The sequence below is a fragment of the Triturus cristatus genome, chromosome 9 (genome assembly GCF_964204655.1).
Source record: "Triturus cristatus chromosome 9, aTriCri1.1, whole genome shotgun sequence".
Classification (NCBI taxonomy): Eukaryota; Metazoa; Chordata; class Amphibia; order Caudata; family Salamandridae; genus Triturus; species Triturus cristatus.
In genome coordinates, this window is record NC_140592.1 from 1,198,914,621 (window position 1) to 1,198,927,017 (window position 12,397).

The following is a 12,397-nucleotide window of genomic DNA, read 5'->3' on the forward strand; positions in this document are numbered from 1 at the left end:
TCAATAAAAATTGAAAAAAAAGACTTCCCAGTTGAACTGAAGGACCCCAAACCAGGAAGTGGTGTCTATGGAGATTCCTGATCAAAATTACAAGCACATGGCAAGCTGCAGCAGCTCAGTTGAACACTGCTACACAGAGAGAGCAGCACAGCAAGATGGCCAGCAAGACATCTGAGAAAGAAGGGAAGAAGAGGCTGCACAAACTTAAATGTTTTGACAAAGAAATTGACATTATCATCGATGAGAGCTGCCACAGGCACGAGCAGCTGTTCGATCAGACCTCACATACCCTGTCAGAGTCTAACAAGGGTCAAATTTTGCGTGAAATGCAGCTGCGCGTGAATGCCCTCGGTGTTGTGGACAGGTCAATAGATGACATCAAGAAGAGGTGGTGTGACCTCCATTCCAGGGCCAAGGAGAGGGTGGCTGAACGGCTGCGTGCTGCCCAACAAACAGGAGGTGTTCTCCCGGAAGCCTCCACAGCAGAGACAATGGTGGAAGCCACCCTAGAGCCGGAATCTGTTGTGGGAATTGGAAGCCTGGACACATCCCAACCTCCACCACCCACAGGTAAGTGAGAAATGAAAGCCATTGTATGTCACACTCAAGCCAGCACCCCACATGCATGCACCACACAAAGGCCAAACTGCATCTATATGCTCCGTCAACACAATAAAAAAGTCACAGTTGGTGCATCATGGGAAATGTAGTATGTGACACAAACATTGCTATTAGGGACCGACATGAGTTGTGAACATAGTACCACCACAGAGATAGTGACTCAAAACATTTCCTTTATTTCTCCTCTTTCAACATAGAAACATCTTTGGGAGTAGAACCAAGGGAGGGAGACACTGACTCAGAGCAGGAGCATGACCAGATGGACCAAGGGCTGGATGAACCCAGTACTTCATTTTCATGCACAAGGGCTTGATATAAAAGCCCCATAGCAGCTGCCAACCACACGTCGCACTCTGGGCTCAAGGGGCAGGGTACCACATTTGACTCAGCGATCCCGAAGGCTGCTCCGAAGCCATAGGCACGCTCCTGCCAACACCATGGCAGTTAATCTGTCTCCTTCTGATGGCCTCGAGGATTCCATGCTTAAAATTCAGCACCTGCAACACAAGCAAATGAGGCTAATGAAGTTGAGCAGGGGGTTTGACAGAATCGCCAAACAACTCTCTGAGAATCTAGCCCGTATGGAGTGCAGAATGGATGCCATGACTGATGCAATTGTGCCGCTGTGCACAAAGCTTAAGGAGGACAGGGAACATAACAGTAGGATGGAGCGCAGCAGGTCACATGACATGCACTCCATGACGAGAGCAATTGGACGTCTGACAAATGCAACAAGCCTGCACAGCAATTGCACCCTAGCACTGCAGGTTGAAATGGGCCACTACAGTGGCGATGTAGCAAGGGGACTACAACAGATCACAGCTGCTGTGGAAGCAATGTAAAGTAGCCTAATAGCTACAGGAGGAGGCACAGACACGGCTGACAGTGAAGTGTCCAGCCGCAGCAGTGTTTCCACTGCTGATGCCCCAACCCAGCGGAGAAGCAGCAGTCGGCCCTCTATGGTCCAAAGTGACAGATCAACATATGCAGGACAGAGGGGCAAAAGATAATTTTTTAAATTTGTTTTTGTCTTTTCACTTTTTGTTGTGGTGAAGTAACCACTTCGCATTTATAATTTGTGTAGTAGCAGTTGTCGGAGATGGACAGTTTGTCCCATAGACACAATATGACCCTGAATTAAAGGCATATTGCAAATCACAGTTTGACATTCTCTTGTGTAGTTACTTGTGCATATTTGTGAATGATAATGATTTACCTTGAAAAGTAACATCTGGCAATGTGGTCCTTGCGCCTTCCCCCCTCTGCTGCTGAGCTTTCCTCACTTGGGTGATAGGCTGGGGGTCCAGGCTCTTTATCCACCCAGTCTGTATCTGACAACTCCATGGTCAGGCCATGCATGCATGCGATATTTTGAAGTATTGCGAGCTTGCCACAATTTTGCAGGCTGTCTAAGGCATATACTGCAAGGCACCGCCACTCTTGTGTAGACACCTGAATCTTGATTTTAGTATGCCAAATGTGCGCTCGATGACTGACCTGGTGCATCTATGTGCCCTGTTGTATCGCCTTTCATGTGCGTTGGAGGGAGACAGGTACAGTGTGAGGATCCAGATATGCAAGGCATACGCACTGTCACCTGCGAGGAAATGTAAGAATTTGAGACATGCAGACAGATATTTATGTGCAAATACATCTCACTGTGGGTGTGGGGATAAATTACCTAGTATGTATCCTTCATCGAAATCACCTCTTTCTAATTTCTGGTATATGCCACTGTGTCTTAAGATGTATGAGTCATGTGTGCTCCCTGGAAATTTGACTACAATGTCTGTGATTATGTTGTTTGCATCACAGACAACTTGGATGCTGAGTGAATGTATGCTTTTCCTATTACGGAATATGTATTCTATGCGTGATGGTGGGCATATGAGCACATGGGTCCCATCTATGAACCCTATGACCTGTGGGAATCTTGCTATTCTATAGTATTGCAATTTGGTATTTTTAAGTTCCTGATTGTTCCTTGGCAGTTAGATGTGTTCATATATGTGGTGTAGCAGGGCATCTAGGAAATCGCGAAAGAAACGTGAAAGTGCACTCTGTGACACGCCTCCAGACACTGCTATTACGTCTTGATAGCTGCCAGTGGCCAATAGGTGGAGGGAGCACAACACCTGCACATGTGTTGGGATTGCATTGCTGCGCTGAGTTCTGCTTTCCAAATGTGGCTTCAGGGTGTCTATGAGATCTAGGATGACAGTGCTACTCAGACTGTACTGTTCATATATCTCTTCCTCAGTCTTCTCAAAATATGTCAGCCTGACTCAGAAAATCCTCTCTCGTCTCTGCCTACTCTGTAGAGCAGCACGTATACGCATACTCCTCGCTATCACGTACAGGGCAAACATTTTGGAAAGGTTCTGGAGCAATCTGGGCCTGTTTTATAGTTTGAGACTGGTTACCACCTGTTTCAGGTTAGTGGTAAATTGCATGCGCAAATGGCCCGTTTTGCACTTAGTTGCAATTTGCGAGTACTCCGTACATTTGATTTTGCGAGTTGCTATTTGCGACTCGCAGTTTTGGAAAAGCAAATAGCGTACGCTTTTTCTGCAACTCGCTATTCACTCGCAACGCTAATTTTAAAATTGTGAGTGCACATCATACATAGCGTGCAGTGATTTTTGCATGCCCAAATCATTTTGCACCCGATTTTGCGCATGCAAAATGGTCATATATCTGGCCCTCAATGCGTAAGACCACTAAAGATAAAAGCAGGAATGTAAAACTACGGACATAGGGTACTGCAACCCACCAGGAATACAGAAAATCCAGATATGCTCATAAGAGGGGGATGGAAGAACAGCGATGGAAAAATGTGTATGGAATCTTAAAATCAAAGGATCAAAGAAAATTCTGAATCTGGATGAACAAATGCTTTAAGCCAAACCGACAACCATTCATTACAAACATTGCTCCTATCACCTGGGAAACATATATTCAAGCACTTTGTAACCAAACCCATTAACGCTGAAGGCCCCAGTAATAATAATCCGATGTACACAAACAAATCAATAAATCATCTGGCCCAATAATGCAACGGAGGAACACTGGAGGCACTAGGCAAAATTAAAACCAACCCAAGTAGCACATGTCATAAAACAAATGCAACCAGGAGGAGTGCCCGACCCAGCAATGGTTTCTAAAGGGGCAACCCAGAGGCGGGCTGCCATAATGGCCACCTTGTTCTAGGCATGCCGATTGGGAGTAAGTATCCCGGAGACATGGTGAGGTTCACTCCTGGTCCCAATACACAAAAAAGGCTCCGGCGCAAACCAAGAGAACTATCGATTAAGCGCCCTGTTGGACGTAGAGGGGAAGCGCTACACTAGGATGCTATACCAAGAGTTGCTGGGTTGGACGGAAGAGCAAAAGCTGATTCCAGATTCTCAAACAGGATTCCAAAAAAGCTGCAGCATTGAAGATAATCTCATCTGCATTGCTCATATGAGAGAGGACACACTAGCAAGGAAAGGGAGGACTCTGTACTTAGGATACACAGACTTCCAAACGGCATTTGATAGTGTGTCTTGGAAGAATTAAAGAACTGGTGTATACTCGAAACCCTACTAAAAGCAATTATTGCCTTCTACTCAGACACCTGGGTAAAAATAAGAATCACAACTTCTTGGGCCACCACAAATAAAATTGAAACCAACAAGGGATAAAAAACAAGGGTGCATATTGGCACCTATACTTTTTAATCTGTATATAGCAGACCTCCCTGAACACTTATCATGCAAAAGATTATTTCCGTCAAAATTGTCGGGAGTTAGAATCCAGGCCTTACAATACGCAGAGGACACAGTGTTGTTAGATCAAACTCTTGTAGGCTTTCAGAGGCTCTTGACGGCACTGACAGCGTATTGTAAGGCAAATTACCTGAAGATAAACATAAGGAAAACTAAGGTGCTGATAGTTACCAGGCAGAAGGAAAGAACATGGTCTTGGTTCATTGAGGGGAAAGCCGTTGATGTAGTGACTATGCATAAATACCTCAGAGTCTGGCTTGACCATAGTAGACGGCTAGCAGCACATATCACCGCACAACAGGGAGCATCGAACTCTCTAACTGGGGCATTTTGCAAAGTGAAAAAATCTATGAGCACAAGAGACTATCCCTCCTTTTGAAGGTAATGGGTAGTAAATGTTTACCTGCAGTGGCAGATGGAGCAATGATATTTGGAGACAAAATGACAACTTGGCTGGATGTGCTCAATCTGCTTTCTACCACAAGGTGTTTTTGTTGCCGAATTGAATGGCCCAAGCCCAATTCGAATGGAATTTAAACTGACATCACAGCGATGGCTACAATAAGCCAGGTTTGTGACCTACTGTCTGAAAGCTAAACATACGCAGGGGAGTACACCACAAAGTAATATTTGGTTACTAGTAAACAACCCACAGACAAATTAACACAAGTACCTAGTGCACTCTTTAGACACCCTGGAGGCACAAGAAATCTGGTCAAGTAGTTTGCCAGCTTCAGTGGCGGCGAAGTTGCTAACAAAGCAAACAACATTATTATTGGTCAAACAAGACGCATCAGTAGCCTATGACATGGCAGCTGGGCTATAAAACTGTATGACCCTGGGTTTCTGCCGCAGTATCTTTTGACCCCCCCTGAACCTATCAATGAAGCGACAGCTAATGGGCCTGCGGTTTGGCCCAGTTTCTCTGATGGCGTATTGGTAAGGAAGAAGTAACAATGGGAAGAATGACAAACAATGCCAACTCTGCGCAACGGGGGAAGAATCACTGATCCATGTACTCTGCATATGCAAGAAATTGATGCCGCTGAGAACATTTTGGCTTCAACCAATTTGGCATATTCTAAATGTTTGAACCTGCCAAGGAGCACTAGAGGAGTGTTGGAGAGGTGCAATTGGCAGCTCGCATTATGAAATTTATGACAGCGGTAGCAACGTTAATAGATCTGAATAACTTGCAAGAGACATAGGGCCAGATGGGCGACCATTTGGAATTGCAACTCACAAATTGCGAGTCACAACTTGTCAGTCGCAATTCCAATTGTACTACAGTGTCAGAATCCCAATGGGGTCGCAAAATGCGAGACTCATCAATACTCGCATTTTGCAGCCCCTTTGAAAATGGCTGGCCCTCCTAGGGATGGTGGCCTTCTGGGCTCAACAGACCACCATGGCTGGGACTGCTTTTAAATAAAGCTTTAAAATAAAGCAGCTTTTTAAAAAAAAACAAATGAAACGTTTTCGTTTCATTTTTTAAGGGCAGGCAGTGGCAGACCCCTTCCCATTTGTGACTGCATTACCACCTTTTTGAAGTAGGTGGTAAATTGCGACTAATTTGCGACCGCAATTGCGGTCTCAAAACAGTCATATATCAGGCTCAGAGTCGCAATTAGGCAGGGACGTCCTTGAAACACCCCTTCCTAATTGCGAGTCGCAAACGCTATTTAGCGACTTGCAAATAAAATGTGAATCGCTAAATAGCGTTTGTACATGGCCCTGTAGGGTTTTTGCATTCGCAAACGGGTCGCAGACCCATTTGCGCATGTTAATAAGGGTTGCACATCTGGCCCTTAGACTCAAAAAATGGGTACTGACATTATATTTTAATCGTTGATTCAATGTAATTTACTAAATAATGACCTAATTAATTGTAACATTGCAACTGTTTTGAATACAAAATACGATTTATATGAATTTTTGTTCACATGATTGCAATGATTTTAAGTAATTGTGCAATAAAATAAATCTAATCTTAAAGGACAGCGAAATAGACCAATTGAACTGGCATTTCATAAATTCCAGAATGCATACAAAGGACCCTTTCAAATTTGCAGAAGGTGTTCGTTCATTCCTGTACAGTTACCAGCCCTTCAGTATCAGACTACATTTGACTTTCATGTGTCTAAGGAGCAAGGAATATGTCTCAGGTGCTCGGAACCATGAGCTGGTAGGCTGCACAAGTGTTTTTTTACCTGCCGAGCCTTGGACATATTGGGGACATTTATCTAATGTGATGAGTTTCGTGCCAGGAAATGTATTTTACTTAGAAACTATCATAGTCATTTTTAAAACTAATTAAGCGCCACATTTGACATCGTTTAGCTATTTTGCCATTTTAGCACAAAAGAGGTTGACAAAAAGGGGTCCAAAATCTTTAGAAAGACAAAGATTTCATAAGAAAGAAAAATACATATTCGTCAGGTATTATTAAACATGTTATTTATTACTTGGTCTTGCATGGAATCACAAGGACACCATTTAGGAAATATTGGAATTAATTGCTACTAACATTGTCATTTCTTTTGCCCAGAGAAACATATTCTGTACACACATTATATAGTGTTTTAATAAAGAGAAACATTGCGGCATGCACAGCTTCACTTAAACTAAGTCATTCCACCTTTAGAACATTTAAAGGCTTTTTACTGTGTTGTGAGTCTAAATGTTGCAACTGCGTAATAAATGACTAACATAGATAACATAATCTGTAACACATCATAAGTGTGCCACTAGAAGCCCATATTTATTAAGGGTGGGCGGAATTTGCGAAATTGACTTTTGCAAATTATCGCGAAATTGCGCAAAATCTCCGCGAGCATGCAAAACTTTCACGAAGATGGGGAGATTGCTTTTCCCGCCCGTTCGCTCATGTGTTATTGCGTGCTCGCGGGGAAATATATCTCCAACTTGCCCATCTTGCTTGCGATGCTTATTTCCTGTTCGCGATCGCAATGACGTGTTCGCGATCGCAAACTCTCGCGGGATAGCGCGACCGGCTACCAACAATCCAACATCTTGTGGCGCGCGCGAACGGATAGGAAAACTCGTCGGCGAACGCAGGGACCCGGTAAGTCGCGACCGCGCACGCGAGAATGCATTTTTAAAGCGCGAACAAGAAAAATACTTCCGTTTCGCGGCAGGTTGCGAAAGTTTTGACATTTTCGCACTCTCCGCGGAACGCGAAAATGTCAAAATATCGCAAATTCCGCGAGCGGAACGAAATTTACCACCCAGGCCTAATATTTATTCTCTGTAGGCAATTAGATATAAACTGGCATTAAAAGAGAAGTACAGCATTTCCATAGAGAAATGAATCCTTCTCCCACCATTAAAGGAGCCATCCTGTGAATGATGTCACAATACATCTCAAAACCGAAGCAGATGCCATCACACAAAGCAACATTCTGAAATATTTGTTGTTGTTGATGTAGAACTGGGTGAAGCCAACAGTATTCCCGTCTGCTCCAGATGGGCCTTCTAAATTATAAATGGGTCTGTATTGTTTGTGTGTTCTACTGTTGAAAAAAGTACACTCTCAGCAGAAAAGTAACACCATCAGGGCGAAAAAATCAGCTTTTAAATTGCTGAATAAAGTGAACTGAATGGAGCAATCAACAGGTGAAAGATGAACAGCTAACTAGTACGCCATATGCTTCATTTTTAGTAGCTTTTGAGATTGACGGACAGGGTACTCCACCCCAACCGTGGAAGAATACCATGTCTGACAAACTGATGGTCTATTCACTCTGCTTAAAGTCAGGCAGACACCATGATTTTGCCGGCAATCCCCTTGCTGACTCAGCTGATGGAAACCTTTCACTGAGAGCATGATGGACTTGGTGTAAGTAACACCAACTGCCCGCCCTATTTAGAGTATAATGGGGGATATTCTCAAGAATGTGTGATATTCATCGCAAAATTAGCTTAACGCAACTCTTCACATTGCAGCCTACCGCGAGAAATTAACACCGTGGTAACGTGGTAACCACAGGCCGGCGGTACCATGCGATAGGCTCACGATAACGCGTCAAATGTCTGCGATAAAGTCAATGCGACGCCGCAAAAATGCGAAACACGAACGCAAAAAAAGTTGCGATGAGGCCAAGCGCCATACAAAAATCAGCAAAAACCAGCGACAGGCATGCAATTCCCACGCATCATGCAGGAAAATGCACTATAACCACAGAGAAAAATAAGGGAGAAAAAAAGAAACTGCGTAGCACCATGGATGCACCCGAACCGAGTGCAGAGGCCAACGCGAACCCCACAAGCCCCACAGACCACCAGAAAGGAACAACGGTGTCGAGGAAGGCCAAGGAGAAGAGGGAAAGGAAGATGGGGTGCAGTCCGCACGAAAACCAGATCAGCGCCACGGAGGTGACAGAACACTACCATCAACTGAACGTCAATATGAAAAACATGAATGCAGTTGGAGGACAAGAGGCGCTGGCATGATGTGAAAAGCAAAACCAAGTACAAACCCGCGGCAAACAGGAAGGCAGCAATGGTGACTGGAGGTGGGAGTCGTGCGCCACAGGAGGAGCAGGAGCAAATGGATGCCACAGTCATCAGGGTGGAGACGGTGCAAGGAGTTGGGAGTATGGACACAGCTCGATAGGACCTGACACAACATCAACAGGATGAGTAACGACCAGGGACTGGGGGACGAAGGGTGACGGGCACAATGGAACACATGCATAACGACGTGTAGCACACCACAAACCCACAATGACCCTGGATCATGTCCCTCATCCCCGTGGCAAACTGCAGCACACACACATAGCAATCACAGTACATCCTACGACAATGTGGTACAAAGTTCAACACCGACACTGCAGAACAGAGGACACAACTGGGTCCGCCCATGCGCAGAAACAGGCCAATCACATCTAACATAGCTTGAAACTGTGAGATGGAAATGTACGTGCACAAAGTCACATTGGTCATGTAGTCCGCATGTCCACAATCCCGCATCAAATTGCAGCACCTCCCAGTCACAATGTGCAATGTCATACAATCTGCATGTAAACAAGAACAATGCGCCGACATACATGTCAACACAATGTCAACAAGCATCTCCCCTTCACATTGCTGAGGGACAAGCAACACCTCCAGCAGAGCAGACCAGACAACTCATCAGTGATGCTGGAGAGGACCAACACACCTCTGACACCGACGCCCTACAACAGCTCATGGACATCTTAGGCAACCCACCCCCAGGAGCAGGGCAGTCAAGCTACATAGAGGAGACCCCAGCCCCTGCCCAGACCACACAGCAGGAAGCACCCGCCACCACGGCTGGCTTCCAACACTCCACGAGGCACACATCGCATTCAAATGCCAGGTGTAAGAATGTCAAGAGGAGGTGGCCGTACAGGTGCGGCTGGGGTCAGAGCTAATGGAAGCTTAACTAGATCACATATGTGGGTGTCTAAGTCCAATCAGCGACCACCTACGCCCCACAAAGGAGACCCACACTGTGACAGAGACACATGCATTTGCACATGTCCTGTAATGAACCACGCCCAGAGCCCCGGAATTATCATGCACCCACCCACGCCAGACCTCCGTACGATGACCCAGTCCACTCCCCTTACATATAGAGTGGGTGATGACAAAGCTACATGTCCAAGGTCCTACCCGCTGCCAGCGTGGATATGGTTGCGGCCACTGTACACAGCACAATGCAATGTTGTAGGGCCCGGGGCCCTCATGCATTCATCATGACCACAAGGACACATGCAGATAGTTTGTGGGACTGGCTACAGGCACGTGCGCCCGGCCCCTTTATTTGCAGGGTCACATGTACAGTGACGCCCATGCTGGATGTGTGTGCGGTGAGTGTAAGCCAGCCCGCAATGAGTGGTTAGTGCTGGCAACAACTACAACAGTGAACACCATCAAAACGGAAACAGAAAACACCTGCATTACAGAGACAACTGCGGAGCATCATGGTGGTAGCCAGAGCAAGTTCAGAGGTCACCCAATGAGCAAACAGAAGTGTCCATGAGCCGTGGTGCACTGAGTCAGTGGCACCTGTAGTGCTGATCAGGGTATCAGGCAGATGATGGCATCCGCGACAGGTGTGAGCAACTCTGATAGTCTGGCAGTAAGACATTTCCGAATCTGGCAGTTGGCGTTTGGAGGTGGTCCTGGCGGGGGTGGCGAGTGCCTCCTGCGGTGATGCGACGTCCGGGTCGGTCAGGACTTGATTTGACGTGTGATCCCTGTTGGACTGCAGTTGAGGCCAGAGTCAGTGGACAGCGCAGGGCCACAGACACATGGCATCGATGACCCAAGGCCATTGTCTCAGAGGCCATCCAAGATCTCAGCAGACATGGTCCCTGACTTGAGCTGCACAGAGTTAGTGGCCCTGGATGCACTTCGGCCTCAACAGGCACATCGCCATGGGACGGTGACTTGCGGTGCAGTGAGATAGGGCCACGAGAGCTGACCGGGTCCTCATCGATGTCCAAGGTGAATGTGGAGGAGGGTTGCAGGGGACAGTGGAAGGTGTCCTCCAGGGCATGATGCAGAGGGTAGAAGCCAGCCAAAAGCGTCAAATGGAGGAGTGGAATGCTACTGCCTCGTTTTTGCCACCAAGTCAGTATCACCGACAAGATGATGACGACACCCTCCAGTCCATAGACTCAGTCGCCACCAAAGTTCAACCAGAGAGTGTCCATGGATGTTGAGGAACAGACTTAGTGGCACCAGAGCTGAAAGGGGATGCAGTCTGCGATGAGCCCTGCACAAAGATATAAAATCTGCCATGAATAAATCAAGACTGAGTTCTGAAAGTGTGACCTACTCGGCCGCAATGTAGGCCAGAGGCAGCAGTCAGCGCGGGACAACCGCTCCTGGAACTCTAACACATGACGTTGTAATGGCATGTGGAGTGACTTGTGGTTGACGGAGGTAGGAGCACCAGTGCTGAGTGGGTATTCAGTCAGCAACAATGCCGTGTCCTGCCTGGTATGGACTGGATTGGATTGGTGTGAAGCCTGCTGGACCACAGTGTAGACCAAAGGCGTAATCATCAAAGGCCCACAGATATGTGTGGTTAGGATGCCATGCACAGACTTGGTGTCAACACATCGAAGGGAGTATAGTGATTTAAACTCTGCATGTTTGTACTCGGATTGTATGATCAAGATTCAGTCCCAAATGTGTGACCTACTCGATCGCAGTGTAGCTGGAGGCAGCGTTCAGCAGCGGCCCACAGCCATGTGTCGTAGGTTCGTGATTCACATAGTTAGTGACACCAGGGCAGTTGTCGGTAGTGTTCGATCACCTCCGTAACAATGGTCCTTTTTTCCTCCTGACTGAAACGCGTCATCCTCTTACACCTCTCCTTGCGTGCAATGATAAGTACTCTGCCACTGAAAAACCAAGACTCAGTCCCAAATGTGTGACCTACTCGAGCGCAGTGAGGCCCGAGGGCAGTAGTCCGCGTGGGCCCACGGACACGTGTGGTTGGAATGCTATACACAGACTTGGTGTCACCACATCGAAGGGAGTATAGTGACATAAAATCAGCCATAATTGATGTTCTCTGCCATAATGTAATCAAGACTCAGTTCCAAATGTATGACCCACTAGTCCGCTGTGTATGCCGGTGAAGAATGTCAACGAGAAAGGAGTACTGCTGGACTGTGTCGGGGAGGCCGTGATGTTCTGAGGAGGCTGCCATGTTCGCAGCACTCGGGCTTGGAGCTTGCACAACGGCATGTGGTGGGCCCTCTTCAACACACACTGGTGTTGGCAGGTGTGCATTGAGGCCTGCGTGCGCAGGGCCGGGCAGGACTGGTTCAGGGACCAGCGGCCCGGGGTGCAGCAGTCACACAGGATCGCAGGTAACACCGTTCAAGGTGATGGCGTTGGCCTGGTGGCGGGGTAAGGGGTGCCACCCTTGTACACACGTTGGGCATTCCCGAAGAGAACCACGCCCAGAGCTACATGCTTTTTATTCACACCCCTATGCTAGC

The 12,397-nt window shown here is 46.9% G+C and overlaps 1 long non-coding RNA gene across 3 annotated transcripts in view; it reads right to left on the bottom strand.

Moving 5' to 3' along the window:
• Positions 1 to 12,397, bottom strand: part of LOC146799622 (uncharacterized) — a 387,718-nt gene that overhangs the window by 88,405 nt on the left and 286,916 nt on the right. For 2 of the 3 annotated variants that reach the window (XR_014969297.1, XR_014969294.1), the window contains one exon: positions 834 to 1,118. The exons of the other annotated variant lie outside the window; for it this stretch is intronic. This is a non-coding gene — a long non-coding RNA (uncharacterized LOC146799622). Of the gene's footprint in view, positions 1 to 833; positions 1,119 to 12,397 lie in introns of those variants that run through there. 3 annotated transcript variants of the gene reach the window in all.